The 18,140-nt window shown below is 38.2% G+C and overlaps 1 protein-coding gene across 19 annotated transcripts in view; it reads right to left on the bottom strand.

Annotated features, from left to right (window-relative positions):
* The window catches only part of EPB41L2 (erythrocyte membrane protein band 4.1 like 2), a 106,744-nt gene that overhangs the window by 57,419 nt on the left and 31,185 nt on the right, over positions 1-18,140 (bottom strand). The window lies entirely within an intron of this gene.

Genomic DNA, 18,140 nt, shown 5'->3' with positions numbered 1-18,140 from the left:
ATGTTATCTGTGTGGCACTGTATTGTGCTGCATTGCTTTAAAAATGTAGTATAACTATTTTTTTCCAATATATTGAAGTGAGCCAACAAAAATAAGCATACAAGAGACCAACAAAAATTTATAATGGTTAGATTTCATTATTCATCATTGGTATTTACTTATGATCTTCTGAAAACAATTAATTTTAAATTGATGGTCTGTTTTTCTGGCCTAAAGTTTAGCAGGTTAGTTACAATCATATTTATATATTTTTAACATGGGAACCTTCTCCATTATGATTATCTTCACCACATGCTGTTAGAGGCAGGAGGCTCTTAGGTTCAGGACTCTTGCTGAACTCAACTGCTCCCACCGTTGCCCAAGAAGAGCCAAGAAGGTTATCTAGCTCAGGCTTGATGCAATTAACTTGCACAGCCCCTTTAAACTGCACTTGAAGTCAATTGAGAACTAGTTTAGATCACAAGGCAGCAGCAACACTTGGCCACCAGGTTTCCAAAGCGCATCCATCAGCAGTCAGAAAGAGTTAAACTAAACTATTCCCTAGCATGAAAAAAAGAAAAAAAAGGAAGTTAATAGAGACCTAAATATACAAGAGAAGCCATTCTGGCCAAAGAGGTGAGCAATACTGGGCCAAAGGAAATACCATCTTGACAATATCTTACTAAGAAGCCTAGAATTATCTACAGGCAAATTCACATTAAGCATCCTGAACCTTAAGTAGCTGCATGGTGTGTGCGGAATTTTTATTCATTATTTTACACTTCATTATCTAAAATCAAAGCATTCCCCAATGGGGAATTAAATTAAAATTTAGTACCTTTACTGCTACACTAGAGACTTCTGAATACATTTCAAGCTTAAATATTATAGTTATGCAGCCATTTCTACCACTTTTTAAAAAACCCTTCAAGTTCCAATACTACTAATAAAGCTTGTTGTGATAGAGTATGAAACATGTAAGTACTATTTATCTCAGAAGTAACTGGCCTCTGAAAGGCAGGTTGCCATTTCACTGTTGAGATTAAAGAATTTGTTATTTAAAGCCATATATTAGTATACAAGCTTCCAAGCTGCTACTAATTAAATTACATTTTGCTATTACATTTGTATCTTACACAGAAATGCCTTTTTTTTTCAAATGGAATGGTATCTTATTAACATAATGTAAAACTTCATTATCAAAATAAAAAATGAACAATATCTAGAAAACCAAGCTCAGCTTTCCCTGAGAAAAACTGAAACTTCTGCTGATCAGAAAGTATCAATCCACACTGCTTAACAAATTCATAAGGGAGGTTTCATTATTAACAGAGATGGTGATTTTTTTTTCATACATCTCTAAGAAAGAAGCAATTTTTTCTCAGAAAGTAGCTAAAACAATTTTATAAGACTTGATATACAAATCTTCAAAGAAGTTATAGGGAAGCCACTATATCTCCTGCACTTGTTTTACTTTTCAAAATATGCAGAAATGCATGAAATACATGTACAAACTAATAAAAAAACATTATATGCCACTTTCAAAATTAATCACAATTTGATTATACAATTGAAAAGGAGACATATCCAAAAAATTCCTTAGAACTAAGCAAAATAAGTCACCCTGTAAACACATCCCTATGATATTGTTCTAACAATAAAAGAAACTGAGGATACGAAGTCACACATCTTAACAGATTAAATTTAGACAGAATAGCAGTGTGTGGTACAAACTTGCTCAGTGTGAAACAAGAAAGGTTTTGCATCTCCAAGTGCCCAGGTTTTCATAATCATAGTTACAAGGAGAACTTGGCTTTTCACTGCAGAAGCAAGGGAAACTTGTTACAGCCCCTCTCTGAAGAGATCTGTCCATGTTCACTTAATGACTTTATTTGATGCACACAGCAGGAGGGATTTCTTTCATGAGCTCAATTTCCTATAAGCTTGTAATTTCAGTGCTTTCTGGGGCAGGGAGAAGAGAGGGAAAGAAGAGGAACAGACAAGAGAATCCTACACAAGGAAGCACACATCTCTGCTGAGCCTGTATATTTCTGTATACTCCCAGCAGTCTGAATTAACTGTGAAGGGGATGAGCTAACTAAACAAGAGTACTGACCAAGAGTGTAAGTAACAGTATTCCTAAACACCTACCTTCTCTACCACATTAGCTTGATACATTTCTTTTTTCCAGAGCTCCATGTTGTTACAAATATTAGCTATCCCTTAAGAAACACAGAATATGGTCTCACACTCCCTGTCTCAAAGCTCTGTCAGATCCTCCAGTTTTGTAGTTCACAATAAAAACAAGAGATTGGGAGGGACAAAACACTGGAGGCTCTGCCATCAGTCTACTGCAGATTGTAAAGCCTCAGGTGTTACCTTCACTATAGTCAAGCAATCAAGAAACTAGGTTTTCTCAAAGTGACTTTTTCCTGATTCCCCCCTGTCCTGGTATGGAAGACCTCACATGATCTCACATGCCTCTGGCCTAACAGCCAACAGTGTGCCAGAAAGCAAATGGAAACAAGCAACAGACAGCATTTGTCTTAGAAGTTATATCGGGAAGAAATGAATCAGACTGAAAATTTAGAATTTCCAACTTGAACTGTATGTTTTCTTGCTTTCCTGTCTTCAAGTAAACTCTCATTTATACTTACTACTATAGCATCAGCACACTACATATTTTTGACCCTATCATCTTTTGTATGCTCTGTAACAACTGTAGCAGGATAGGGTTCTCCTTCTCTCAACTTTTTTGTATTGCAAGGTAACATTAAATCTATGTTTCATTTTGAATGAAGAAAGAAGAATAACAATATTGCAGAGAATAACAATACTGCAGCAAGAGTAGACTAAAGAGAAGGAATTTCGGAGTGATGCTCAAATAAAGGATTACGTTGTCTGAACTAGAAAGAAAAATCTTAGATATTGCAATTGCCATTCAGCCTATGGACATTAAACCACAGTGGTAACAGCTGTATCTTTTGTAATCCTCCAGAAAACTTGGCTCATGCCAACTGAATGACTACCTATACTGCAAGGATGAAGGTGGGGGTGGGATGGCAAAAAGTGCTGTAAAACACTTCACGGTTTCTGAAGAGAAGGTGAGTTTGTTAAAACAGATCGCACTTTTACAGGAAGCAGATGACCTGCCCCATTTATAACTCCACCAGCTTCCCCAAGGAAGGATGCAGACCAGGAAGCAACTGAAGTGAACAGATATTCTCACTCCCCTCCATTCATCCCTTCCTCTCTCTGTTTATTGCACAGAGAAGAAACAGTGCTGGCTGGAGTTCACAGCTGAAAGCCGAAAAGGATGCTACATTCTCTCTTTACACTCTTTCTTCTCTGGGATGTAGATTGGTCAGCTGGTTGGTACCTTTCTTCCAGTTTCTAGCATAAATTCTTGAAATGTAATCTTATGACCAAAAGGATTACTGCCACCATAGATAAACTAGAAAGAGAAGACAGGATGAAGTTTAAAAAATAAAAAAAAATTTAAAAAAAAAGAGAGAGAGGAAAAGAAAATAATATAGCTCAAAGACAATATTAAAACCAGCTGCAATGAAATGAAGTTTTCTTTGGTGATGCATGCTTTAATTCACTGCTTCTGTTAGAATATTTCTTATTTATCAGCACAGAGGAACAAATTCAGATCTTTTTTCGATACATTTCTGGATCTCATTTTACTTATTTTCTGAGTATATAAAAGTAGAAAATGCAGTCCTAAATTTGTTTCTTCTTTTATTTTTTTCAGTTTGTCACTGAAATTCATAGCAAACTCAGGAAATAAAAATCACTTTGATAGTTGTATCTCCATCAGTCTACTAGGATTCACCAAGAAACCATCATGTCATGGAAACAAAAGGAAAAAAAAATAACCTACTTCTACAGAAATAAATTACAGCTCAGTGCACTAAAAGCCAATGTGTGTCTGTGCAAGTCATGTAATTTTCTGGACACCATAGTATTAATAATTTATTTTTTAAATCACTACCTTCATAAATATTCCAAATATCTATTTCACATGGGCTACACATAAAAAGAAATCCAAAAAAAGACCAAAGAAAATTTCTAACATCTCAAAAATATACATTAAAATCTGAAACAAGGTCAGGTGTATTTCAGCTGCCTAAAACAAAGCAAAAAACTCCCAAATGAAGTTGTTTATTTCTTGTCATATTATTAATCTGAAGGCAGCAGAAGCCTGATCTGCATTTCACAGTTGGTTAGGACACATCATTCATGCTTGCTGCTTTTTCAACATGTAAGACTAGTTGATATAAAAGCTATAAAGAAGTAAGTTCCTAGCTGGAACAGGATTTAGATTGTAAAAGAATCTGGCTTAAAAACTAGGTAAGATCTGAGGAAGCTGGTACTACAACTAGATTTTTTCAAAAATATAAATCAGTTCTTTTCTGTGGAGTACAGTAATTTTTACTTCAAATTTGGCTGAAAGTACTAACTAAATAACTTTATTTTGGATTTCTGCTAACTTTAAGACCTGTATTTTATCACTGGTTCACAAGAAAACTCATGGTATACCATGATTCTGTGTAACATCGTTTTGCTGAAGGTGCCAATATAACCTATACACGTTCTATTAGCAGACAATGCAAAAACTAAATCCACTGTCTCCTTTTAGTCATTATTTAAATAGATTACTACAATTGAAAATTCACAGAATGACTAGGTTGGAAGAGACCTCCAAGACCATCAAGTCCAACCCATGCCCTAAAACCTCAACTAAACCATGGCACCAAATGCCATATTCAGTCTGTTTTTAAACACACCCAGGGATGGTGACTCCACCACCTCCCTGGACAGACCATTCCAGTACTTTATCACCCTTTCCCTAAAAAACTTTTTCCTGATATCCAACCTAAATTTCCCTTGGCACAGCTTAACACTGTGTCCTCTTGTTCTGTCAGTTCCTGCCTGGAGAAAGAGACCGACCCCACCTGACTACAGCCACTTTTCAGGGAGTTGTAGAGAGTGATGAGGTCACCTCTGAGTCTCCTTTTCTCCAGGCTAAACACCCCCAGCTCCCTCAGCTGTTTCTCACAGGGTTTGTGTTCCTGGCCCCTCACCAGCCTCGTTGCCTCCTCTGGACACGCTCAAGCATCTCAATGTCCTTCCCAAACTGAGGGGCCAGAACTGGACACAGCACTCCAGGTGTGGCCTCACCAGTGCTCAGTACAGGTGAAGAATGACCTCCCTGCTCCTGATGGCCACACCATTCCTGATCCAGGCCACAATGCCCTTGGCCTTCTTGGCCCCAGGGCACACTGCTGGCTCATGTCCAGCTGCTGTCACCAGCACCCCCAGGTCCCTTTCTGCCTGGGCACTGTCCAGCCACACCATCCCCAGCCTGTGACACTGCACAGGGTTATTGTGGCCAAAATGCAGCACTCAGCACTTGGACCTATTAAACTTCATCCCATTGGATTCCACCCATCCACCCCACTGTTCCAGGTCTCTCTGCAGAGCCCTCCTACCTTCCAACAGATCAGCACATGCTCCCAGCTTAGTGTCATCTGCAAGTTTACTAATGAAAGACTCAATTCCCTCATCCATGTCATCAATAAAAATATTGAACAGCTCTGGCCCCAGCACAGACCCCTGAGGGACACCACTGGTCACTGGCCCCCAGCTGGATGCAGCACCATTCACCACCACTCCCTGGGCCTGGCCATCCAGCCAGTTCCTAACCCAGCACAGAGTGCTCCTGTCCAAGCCTGGGCTGCAGCTTTTCCAGGGAATGCTGTGGGAGACAGTGTCAAAGGCCTTGCTGAAGTCCACACAGACAAACAACATCCACAGCCCTTCCCACATCCACCAGGCAGGTCACTGGTCATAAAAGGAGATCAGGTCAAACATGACCTACCCCTCCTAAACCCATGCTGGCTGGGTCTGATACCCTGGCCATCCTGGGTGTGCTGTGTGATGACACTCAGTATAAACTGCTCCATTACCAGGTACTGAGGTCAGGTTAACTGGTCTATAATTACCAGGATCCTTCTTCCCTCCCTTTTTGTGAATGGTGTCACATTGGCCAGCTTCCAGTCATCTGGAACCTCCCCAGTGAGCCAGGACTCTTGGTAAATGATGGAGAGTGGCTTTGCAAGCTCATCTGCCAGCTCCCTCATCACCCTGGGATAGATCCCACCTGGTCCCATAGATTTATGAATATCCAAGCGTCTCAGGAGTTCTCTGACTGCCCCATCCTGCATAGCAGGGGGACCATTCTGCTCCCTGACACCATCAACCAACCTAGAGGACAGTTGTTCTGAGGGCAAGTTGTTTTTCCACTGAAGACTGAGGCAAAGAAGGCATTGAGCACTTCTGCCTTCTCATCTGCAGTTACTAAGTTCCCTCCTGCATACAGTAGAGAACAGTTGCTTTTCCTTTTACCATTTATATATTTGTAAGAACATTTATTATCCTTAACAGAAGTAGCCATTTTAAGTTCAAACTGAGCTTTAGCCCCCCCAAATTTTTTTCCTACATCCTCTAGTAACTCCCTTAAATACTTCCTGAGAGACCTGACCCTCCTTCCAAAGATGATCCATCCTCTTTTCATTCCTACGTTCCTTTAAAACCTCATTGCCCATCCAGGCTGGACATTTGCCTTCTTGACTTATCTTTCAGCACACAGGGACAGTCTGTTCCTGTGCCCTCAAGATCTGTTTTAAAGCACGGCCACCTTTCCTGAACTCCCTGGTTTTTAAGGGCTGCTTCCCAAGGAACTCTCTGAATAAGTCTCCTAAACAGGCCAAAGTCTGCCCTCCACAAGTCCAGTGTAAAAGTCTTATTGGTGTTCCTCCTGATTTCACCAAATATCGAGAACTATGATTTCATGATCACTATGCCCCAAGTGGCCTCCAACTACCACATCTCCCACCAGCCCATCTCTATTTGCAAAGGAGCAGATCTAACATAGTCCTTCCCCTGGTGGGCTCACCCACCAGCTGTGACAAAAAGCTGTCCTCCACACACTAAGAACTCCCTGGACGGTCTCTTTTCTGCTGCATTACGTTCCCAGCAGATGTCCGGCAGGTTGAAGTCACCTACAAGAACAAGGGCTGGTGATCCTGAAACGTTCTCCAGCTGCTTATAGAATAAGTTGTCCATCTCCTCTTCCTGGTTGGGTGGACAATACAGCCTCCCAGTAGGATGTCAGCCTTGTCTGCCTTCCCCTTAATTCTTACCCACAGGCATTCAACTTCATCATCATTAGTTTCAATACCTATGGCGACAAAAGCCTCCCTAATATAAAGGGCCACCCCTCCACCTTTTCTCCCCATCCTGTCTCTTCTGAAGAGCTTGTAGCCATCCAGAGCAGTGTTCCATCTATGTGAGTCATCCCACCACGTTTCCACGATGGCGACTGTATCATAGTTTTGCTGTTCCACCATGGCCTCCAGCTCTTCTTGTATGTTACCCATGCTGCATGCATTGGTGTACACATACCTCAGCTGGGCTACTGATTTCACCTCTCAGGCTTTCCACCCTTGGGCCTGCTTCTAGACAGCCCAGCTGTATCCCCTTCCCCTTTCAAACCTAGTTTAAAGTCCTCTTTAAAGAGATGGAGTGCTCTGAACACCAAGCAATAAATTCTACTAAAGAATGAAGTTATCAATTTTGAGATAGTTAAGAGAACAAAAACATCTATAAAGTTGGCTTAGATCAATCTGCAACATTTACATCATACAGTTCCCAATTAAACATTGTTCTGCAGTCATATCAACCCAAACACACCCCAGTTCTCCCATAGGAACATGTATTCTTCTCTGGATGTATAAATACACCCAAGTGTTTGTAAATACAAACATGCTTTGAAAGCTGAATCTAATAATTTGGATTACATTAATTTTTAAGCATATTCCTAAAACAAAATAGATCATACAAAAGTCAAAGATCAAGTTGAGCAAACTGGTATGATAAAGCTACAACAGAAAAAGCAGAAGGAATGGGTACATGTTTTATACATATAAAATCCAATTACCTATTTTTAAATGATTAATCAAAGAGATCTCTAGCAATTGAACCCCAACCTAAGCCTTTACACACTGAACATGACAAAGATTGTTCCAGTCTGCTCCTTCCCCAATGAACACTGTCCACAAAAATCAAGGTTAGCAGCAGAGGCTGAAGAGACAGACTGCAGACTCAGCTTTTCTGTGAGTCTCTGTAGTAGCCACAGGGCAGAATCCTGTCAGAGCCCATTGTTTTCTCAGGCTGTGACAAGACCACCAGAGCTGGGGCCTGGACAGATCTCTCACTGTCATGGCTCTTCATTGCAGGCTAAGAAGGTAACACATGGAAAACCAGACTACCAAGAACAATCCTATTCCATATTTAGCAAAAAAAACCCCATATTCCTTCTTTTAAAGCTTCACAGTTCATGGAAGAAGCTTATTCAATGATTCAGGTGAGTAGACAACAAAATCTGTATTGATTCAGACTTGTGTCTTTGTAATAATATCTCCAAGTAAAAATAATTTCCCAAATGTAAGCTCGTAAAAGAATTGCCCTTTCTCATCATGACTGTCCTTCAGCTTCCTAACTGAGAGCTTATTCTCAAGGAGGTAACCAGGTGAGCAAACTGACATTGCCAGTCTGTGTGTTGGTCAGCAGATGGTGCCATAATTGTTCTGAAAGTCAGTAGCACATTTCAAAGGTCAAACTTTAAACAGCAACAACATTCCAATTTCAAGTGTAATTCCCAGTTTACAAGTGATGGAATGCTTTCATGGAAGTATTAACATAACATATTTTAAAAAATATAACTTCAGAGCCAGACAATGAATCATGACTCATGACAATATAAATTAGTTACACATGTACATGAACACATGTGTGTCTAAATACATACACATATTGAAGCTTGTCTCCAAGAGTAGAAATGGCACACAATGGTGTCCTCCCAAAGAATCTTATGCCTATCAAATCTAGTTGCCAGGGAATTACAGGCATGTCACAGTGACTAGCAGCCCCTGAGCCAATAGAAACTGTACTTATAAGCATCCTTTCATCTAGATAATGAAATCACTATTAAAAATAACAGTTATTTTATTAGCCTTCATGTTTATATCCATGTCATCATACACTTGATAACATGCAAACATGCAATATTTCCCTTCCAAACATGTTCTTGTCCTTATTTAAATATTGAATTTTTTAGAACTCATTTTTATACTGTGAGAAAATGATTGTAGTTGTGTAACCATTCATTGCAATGCACAGAACATTGACGACTCATCATAAAAGCACTGTCAAGTTCCTTCATAGGCTGGCGAGAATTTATAAAGTAGTTCTGAAACAACAACGTAAGACAAGTACTGGTGTAATTCTGAAGACTGCTGTGAAGACAAAGAAAAAAAATCAAGGCTACAGACAGCAAAGTGAACATGACAAAAAATTAAAATTTAGACAGAAGTAAAGTTTAGATAGAATATTTTCACAATAAAACTATTGGGCTGACAAATTTCTGTAAAGCAACTCTGGGGAAGTCACCTCAACTCTTTGTTACCTCAACTGTAGGCTTCTTTGTTTGGAAAATTACTATTTCTTAAAATCCTTTTTCCTTTTAAAGCAGCACAACACATACTTAGCACCCAAGTGCCTCAGCTTCTCATAAAACACCTGCTGGAGGCCATCTCCATTTTGCCTGGTAAATAAGTTGGTTACTGAAATCCAGCTACTACTTTAAAGGTTTAGTTTTAATGGATAAGCCAGTTGAAGGAAAACTCCAGAAAGGAAAGATAATACTACAAGACATGAAAACCAGTGAGAATTCTTTAAAAGCTATTTTTTTAAAATTTATCTCCTGACAATGTGCAGCAGTCTAAATATGTGTAATAAAACAAAGAAAATAATGTTGGAAAGTGCTGTTTCCCAAACTAGATGAAATTCACTGAATACTGCATTATCTTTGTAACAGCAGCTGTAGAACATGTGAAATAGAACCCCAAGGCTTTCAAGAAAATCAGAACATAAATACCACATGTAGCCAAGTTGCAATGCCCACATTGGAAATTGAGGTCACATTTAAGCAAATATACATCCTGCAGCTCTCTTGGTGCTATCTCTGCCATGCCCAGAAATAACAAATCTGTTCCTTCTGTATTTTCAGTCTATAAATATGCTGCTATATCAAGGCAAAAAATAAGTCTCAAACAGCAAAGTAATTTGAATCAAGAACTTTGTCTTTGCCAGAGTACATATACACAAATACAATCTGTTTGTCAAGATAGCTTTGTGCTCTTCCCCAGCACTGAAAAAAATGTTGTAATCTGATGAGAATCCAACAGTCGTTTTGAAAAGCTGTATTGAACAAGTGACCCCACCCAGGCCCTGACACTGCTAGAGAAGGACATGCTCAAGTGGAAAAACGGGATTTAGCTCCAAATGCATTCCAGCAGACAGAAAATGAACATGGGTCAAGAGACAGCTCTGTTTTCCTGTTATCTGTCCAACAAACTAAGAACAACAGAGATTTTGAGAAAAATCTCTGCCCTGTTTTTAAAATCAACTTTGCAAGTTTACAGTGGGTTTTGGCTGTTCACATTAAACCCTCATGATAACCACAATTTTAAAAGATTAAAACCAGCAGTAAGTATTCATTTGTTCCGAGCAATGCTGTCCCTCTGATCTCAATTCCTATCCTTCCCACTCTATCCCACCTTGCCAAGTAGCTGGTTCTATGACAGTCATACAATTTCACCGAAGCACAGGCAAACGTTTAAATTTTTCCAGTTCTTAATAAAGACGCTGTGGGGGGGGTGGGGGTGAACAGTGACAACCCCATTTGGGTTCTGTAAATTATTTGCCTTGTTCTGATTTGGAGATGATTGAATTGTAGATGCCACAATAAAAAATTCCATTTCCAGCTATCATTCTTTCTATTTATAATGTATTGGCAAGATTAAACACAGATTCATTTTATAGTGACAACATCACGTTCACTCTTGCATGCAGTATGCTTACAAGGCACTCACAATAACATAGTTAATCAAAACACTTGCCAACTTGCTGAAAAATTATGTACTAGTACCTGAGAATTTTTTGTACTACACACTGGAAGGCCCCAGCATAATTAAGTTCCTGAATGGTGGAATTCCAGATGCACATCATTGTTTTGACAAGTATCCATTTCCTCTTCAGTGGAAGTCATATAGAGAATTATTACCCTCTCATGTTCAGGAAGTGTACAACAGCATGCAAAAAGAGAAATCTCTGCAACACCACGATTCAATGTCAGGACAAAAAAAAAAAAAAAAAAAAAAAAAAAAAGAGAAGCAACTAGTCTGTGCTTTCAGTAGTGAGAGACCAGTACACACACATTTAAAAGTAATTTTCATAAGCAGATGCAACCATTAAATTTTTTTCACAAGCACATCAAGGCTGAATGTCATACAGATATGGATGCTACTGAGATCACATTCAAAATGCCTGCTAGCTTTTTATTTCAGCTCATCAAACTTAGGAACCATAGCCAAAACACAACTGACAAATGCATTAAGACAGTTTGCTCTGGCATGTACAAGACCAGAGTTCAATCGACAAATGTTTACAAAGCTTTAGGGTCTAAACATAGCCACAAAAGTGACTTCTTTGGCAGCAACATCAGTTCTATATTTCCACTTTAAAGGGCATTTCATTTTTCCTATTGCCAAATATAAGCACCACAGAGGACACAGTTCTCTTAGGCAAGCCTCTTGAACACTAGTGGTAGATTTTTGCCATTACTGAGGGAAACAGAAAAAGTGTTACAATAACATTATAAAGCCTTTTATGCAGGTGACAGGAGAATCATCTCCTGCCACTATTCTTTTAGTGTCTGTTTTCCTGAATCAGGATTCGAGTTGTGATACAGAAATTTGATACTGCTACGCTTTCCACCAATAATAAATTCAGTTTCAAATACTTGATTAAATGACATCCCTGCCAATTCATCTTAAACAAGCTTAGTCCAAATTTTAAGTAAGCGCAATGTCTCAAGGTATATGGTTAAGTATTTTTGGACTTCTGCTAGAAAGCTGCAGCTGTGTCTTTGCTGGTAAGTTGTTACCAGTACGTGAATCATCTGCTGAAGAATGTGGAGAGCTTAATGCTCATGCAAGAAAGCAAACCCAGGCTATTAATTGTCTAACAATTTACAAAAAAATATCCCAAACCAAACCAAAAACAACTACCACAAATTAAAAGTACAATAGTTAAAACCAGGAAACCAGGATAATTCTCACTTCCTGCTGCAATGAATAAAAGCTATCCAATATTCCCTGACTGTTCTCCCACATTCCCCAAACCTCAGAGGTTTGCCTCCTAAAAGGGTGTGTTTTGGTACTTTAGTTTTTATGTTTGCAGCTAGCACAAGCTAACTGAGTCTTTCATGTGCTACTGGAACAGAAATATTTCCTTGAAAGAGCAGGGCCAATTTGCTCAGTGTTTCCCACCTACACAAAATAATTATAATGCACGTCAAATGATATATGTAAAGCACAACACTGTAAACTATTTCCTACATATGTTTGCTGAATAGATAAGAAGTACTGAAACTAGAGATAACACTGCTCTTCTAAAAAGTATGGATCTATTGCTCCTGTGGGAGTTCACTCTGACAATCCCAAGCAACAAAAAGCAGTGGAGATGCCTCTTAGCTGAGCAAATAAAACTGGCAGCCAAAATTTCATCACTCCCTTGGGCTCTTCTGAACGCTGGTATTTGATTAGAAGAGTGAAAACATGAGCAACTTTATAGAAGTTTCCCACTTTTCATGGCAGTGGCTTCACAACTAACAACACAGCAACATCTATGGGCGAGACAAAGTGAAAGGAGCCTAGTTCATTTCTGAATCTAGATGTCAGAAACAAGTTTAATGAAGAAACAAGGCAAAAGACAATGCTAATAATGCTGGTTTTGTGCCTGGACTTCAGCACTTAATATGTTTATTAATCATCTAAGTGCTTTAGCTGTTTTGTGCTTTTTGGAAGGACATTCCCAGCATGAAAGAGTGTAATATAAAACAGATAACAGGATATGCATGGAAGTCCCAAGGGAGTAACTATTTAAACAAAGTTTTCTTTGGAGAGTTAGGGAATGGCAATAGATAACGAAGATTTAAAAGAATAATTCATTTGTGAACACCAAGAACAAGGTGGGGAGGAGTATTTAGAACTGTCCTGTAGAAAAGGAAAAAAATGTCCTGCCAAACCACAAATATAATTACACTCCCATATAAATATAAGAATATACATCACAAACTGCAGTTTACCAAAGCAGCCTCACCCATTGCAGAAAAGCTTTTTAATGATCACATACAAATGGGGATGGTGTGTTGTCACAGTAAGCTTTCAGGCCAAGTAGAGGCATTATTCTGCCTTCTTGGGCTGTACTTTCAGTGCTTATTCCGTACATGCAGAAAAGTTTCAGTGCTTTGAAACAGACCAAATCAAACATAGCTCCAAGATGACAGTAATTTATCATCTTACAATTTTATTATTTTAACACATACAGCACGATATTATGAACTCTGCACTGAAAAGCCTTTGAGTGACACACCCAGTCTGCATTGGCTTATGGGTTTCTTGCTTGCTTTTGGGCTCATCATTTTACATGCTGACTGAAGAAATGCTTGAAAGCGTATTTACCCAGCTGTTCTCTATGGGTATGCTCCTTATGCATTTAATGTTAAATCCAAAACCATGTTTGGGCTCACAGTCATTGACTTCCCTTGTCCTATGTAGATTTTTAAATTCCTAAGTACTTTGAAATATAAAGCACTGAGAAGATGAAAATTGGTGAAGTGCACAGACAAAACTAATTTCTTTTTTTTTTTTACCATGGTATACTGGTTAACAACTGGGGTTTTTGGCAAGACCATACTCCTGTGTGCGGAAGCAGTAGAGAGCATATATCAACCAAAAGGACAAGAGTCACATCCCTGTTTAAAATGGCATCATGTGCTTTCACAAATCAGGAATACTTGATAAGTTCTCAAAGACCAAACGTCAGAGATCAAGAACTGGAACTCCGGTCTGGATGAGGTCTGAGGTGTGCTAGTCTCAGAATTCCGCTTAAACTTAAGAACCTCAACAAAACTGTGAAAATTTCTAGCACTTAGAAAATATATCTGGCTGGGAGAAATAACATCCATGTGATAGACCTGAGTTTTGGAAGAGAGTATGAATACTGTAAAAATTAACATTTAATAAATTTACTAAAAAGTGGATACAAAAACTCACTAAAAGGGAGGATTGATGCTATAGCTCTCAACTCTTTCTCACTCTCCTTTATAAAGACAGAAATGGGTAAAAGCAATCTTGCAATGAAAAAGTAGACACCACTGGAAAGAAAGTCAAGAGTAAAAAAAAAAAAAAAAATGGGGTGGGGGAGGGAAGGAAAAAACAGGAAACAGACACTGAAGACAAAACAGGAAAGAAGGTCATGATTTGTCTAACAGCCAAAAAGCTGCAGTGAGGCCAAAGAGGGGGCAGGGTGGGAAGACACCAGAATTCCAGTACTGGCTAAGCTATATCATAGATGCTACTGGTCAGCCCACAAGATCTCCAAGCATTGGTCCTTCAAGTGCTTGTCTGCAGGAGATCCAGCATCTATAGACACATCACTTTTAAGGCTCTTCCCGAGTAGCTTCTTCACTTTTGTACACATATTTTGTGACAAGTCTCAAGACTTGCTCCTCTGTTGTAAGATTTAAACCGAAGTACTCCTTCCTTTGCACTCGTAATTATTTTGTGTATTTATTTTTCAGCAGCAAATGTTTGCTTTGGATTGCCTAATTAATTAAGTGGAAAGTTGTACTTCCTTGAAAAACTGTGTTACCGTATCTTCAAATCCATAAAATTACAGAATTCTGATTACTTCCCTTCTGGTTTTTTGGCTTATCTACATATCCTTAAGTTCCACTCAACATCAAGATTAGAAGCACGCTGCTGCAACAATTCAACTACATATTTGGTTCATCATTCAACTTTCTTACTCAGAAAGAGTAAGCTTCTTTCTGATTTAAAAACAGATCATGAATTATATCTCCATTTCTGTTGAAGAGCTCCAAGACCAAACACCTGTGTAAAATGTAAATCTGAAGATGAGCTTCGCAGCAGTTATAAAATTGACCCATCTAAAGAAGTATTTCTGATTTTAGCAAAAAATAATTTTAGAGATAGACAAACTTGAACACTATGAGGAGAAAGTGATATACAAGGAATGCTTACTATGATAGTAGTAGAACCAAAACAAAAATAATTCTCAAGGCCTGTGTTCTTAAACACTGACATAAAGTACGTCTAATTGTTCCAGATAAGGAGACAAAATCATAGCCTTTCACTTATTTTCAGTCGAAACTCAGAGGTCACTTCTCTCCAAAAATATGGTGGTGATGGTCCACAGGGGAAGTTTAGTCTTCCTTAGACAAAAGCCATCTTCCTAACTGCACATAAAAGAGAAAAAGTGGAGACAAGACTTTTTGATCTATTTACATTTTGAAGTTGTCTAAACAGGCACAAAAATTGCATTACATGTACAGAGTGTCAGAACCGGTTTACATGGGAGTTACTAATCCTACAAAAAGTTATGGAATGAGCTTTTTTTACTTTTTAAAATTATAAACAAGAGCAGAAGTATTCCCAGGTTAATTTCTACTGAAAACTATCACACAAGCTAAAAGTTTGTGCACATCAAGAGATACAACATTTTCATGTTGAATATCCAAGCTAATTCATGCTGTATGAAAATCTGAAGTCCAATTCAAGTCTGGAGGAAACAGATAACATTAACTATACATTCCAATTCAACAGAACTAGATTTCACCACATTTATGTACAAAATGAACCAAATCCTCATCAGGTGAAGAATTCTGTGTTGGCAGATTCCTCCTATGAGGTACTGCTGTCATCACATGATTCCCTGAAACTTCATTAATCACCATGACCACATTTGCACAGAAACAACTCAATACTTGAAGCAAAATGAATATGCAGTCTTCTTTCCGCACAGAGTAACTGCAGCATTTCTCATGCCAATTAAAACAATGTTTCATTGTCTTCTTCAACAAAGGAGAATGAATTTTAGACTGCACATGTCTACAGAATACACTGTAACACTTGAGATAAAAATTTTAAATATTAAACTTACTGGAAAAGGGAAATAGAGAATGAAGCTGAAGACATTCCTTTTAAGATACACAGATAAGTAATACAGCATATTTGGTATGACTTCCAAGTAGAAGTTTAAAATTGTTAAAGAAAAAGATATTTTTTTATCCCACAAAGATTATGTGAAATATACAAAATATTATACAATACTTCACATAAAATGGCAAGTATGCTAAACTATCCAAAAATATTTCAACAAAATTATTTATGTATTTCTTATTCTGAAAATGTATTACCAGCTTGTTACCCAATGCCAAAATGAATATTTAAGCCTTTTAAGTATACTTATAGTCATACAATCAAGAGACGTTTGGATGAAAACAGTGAAGAAAGAACTATGTTGGAGCACACAGTTCCACAATCCTGTAATGGGAAACAGATCCGTTAAAATTGCCAAGACATAGCAACAAGGCTGTTTTCAGATACAATGTGTGGGCTTCACCATTTGTAACATGCTGAAACCCTTCTTACTTCATATTAGTTTCACATATAACCATCTCTTTCATCCTCTTTTCTTCTCCCTCCCCTCTAGTACCTTCACTTAATCTTGCTTGCTTTTTTTAGAATCTTTCTGATTATCAATTAAGTACTATGTCTTCCACTCTTAATTCCATCACTATTGCTAGAAAGCCAGGGTGCCAAACTGTGTCAAGAGACTGGCTTACATCCAGATAGTTTGGTGCCTCACCTGAACAAAAATATTATAAACAATTTAATATGCAAACTGGATTTTTCTTTCAAATCTTATCCACAGAAGAACAGAAATAAGCTGTTCACAAAATTAGGTGAAGCTCCTTATTTGCCAACTGAACAAAACAAAAAAATATTTCAAATGCAGTACTTAAAAGCCATTCAAGTAATGACAAATTAACCCACAGGCAAAGACATCATATGAATGAAAAAGCTTCAGAAATAAAGAATGCTTTTCTGCAGCAAATTTTTTAATGAAAACCATACTATTATCTAGTATTATCTAGTATTGGGATTTTCCTTCAGCCCAAAGTAACTGGAAACCAGTTCAGCCAACACACCACAAAGATATCCTGGGACATTGAAGATATTCGGTTTTTCTTCTTCTGTGCAACACAACATACATTCCAGTGAGTGTTTTCAACATCCCAAATAATTGGGGAAGTCACAGAAATATTCTTTAAACCAAGTGGTAATAAAATCTGAGAATGTTATAAATCACCAGATTTTTCTGTTCACATCTCCCAAAGTATCTTGTTCTGAAAAGCACGGATTGATCGTATTCTTGATCCGTAGCCCATGAAGACCTTTGTGTTCCCTAACTGAAGGGATTACAGGTATCAAAAACGAACACCAGACTTCCTTTCATATGGAATCTCTTCCAGAACAGCCCCTGAGTAATGGAGATGAAAGTGGCAGACCTAAATAGTTCTGATTCTGCCTGACAAAAACCGCAAGGCAAAGCCGGCGTAGAAGAAAAGGATTGTATGCTCTGTTGACGTTGTCAGCGACCTCCTTTAAACTGTCATGGCAGGGATGAATAGCCTAAGTCACCAATCCATTTTATGACTGCTCAATCTGAGCCAGGGTTTAAACGCATGCTGTGCTGCACAGCCTACGTTAATCTCAGTACACGTTAAGATATATGGAGAGCTGCAATCTGCCCGGTAGACAAAGAATAGCCCTCATCTTCCCTCTAAAGGAGGACTGTTTTTTTAAGGAGTAAATCTTCCAGTTCAAAGAATAAATAAAAAGTTTTAGCAAAAATATATATTCTTCATTATTCAACTTGGAGCAGGTTTTACTGCTTGCAGACCTCCTGCAAAGGTGGCAGAAACATCAGTCTTTTTATTCTCTCAAGTTTGACCATGACACTACTCTGAGAATTGGCTCTAACTAATCCCTAGTAATCCTTTGGTATATGAAAATAAATACATCCTTGAGTAAATGAAAATAAACCCAGCAGGAACAAAAATCAATTATCAAAAGAAAAACTGTAAGAGGGAAAGATGC

The sequence above is a fragment of the Pseudopodoces humilis genome, chromosome 3 (assembly GCF_049639895.1).
Source record: "Pseudopodoces humilis isolate 2021_Gansu_Grassland_sample_001 chromosome 3, ASM4963989v1, whole genome shotgun sequence".
Taxonomy (NCBI): Eukaryota; Metazoa; Chordata; class Aves; order Passeriformes; family Paridae; genus Pseudopodoces; species Pseudopodoces humilis.
This window is presented reverse-complemented; position numbering and strand designations above follow the sequence as displayed.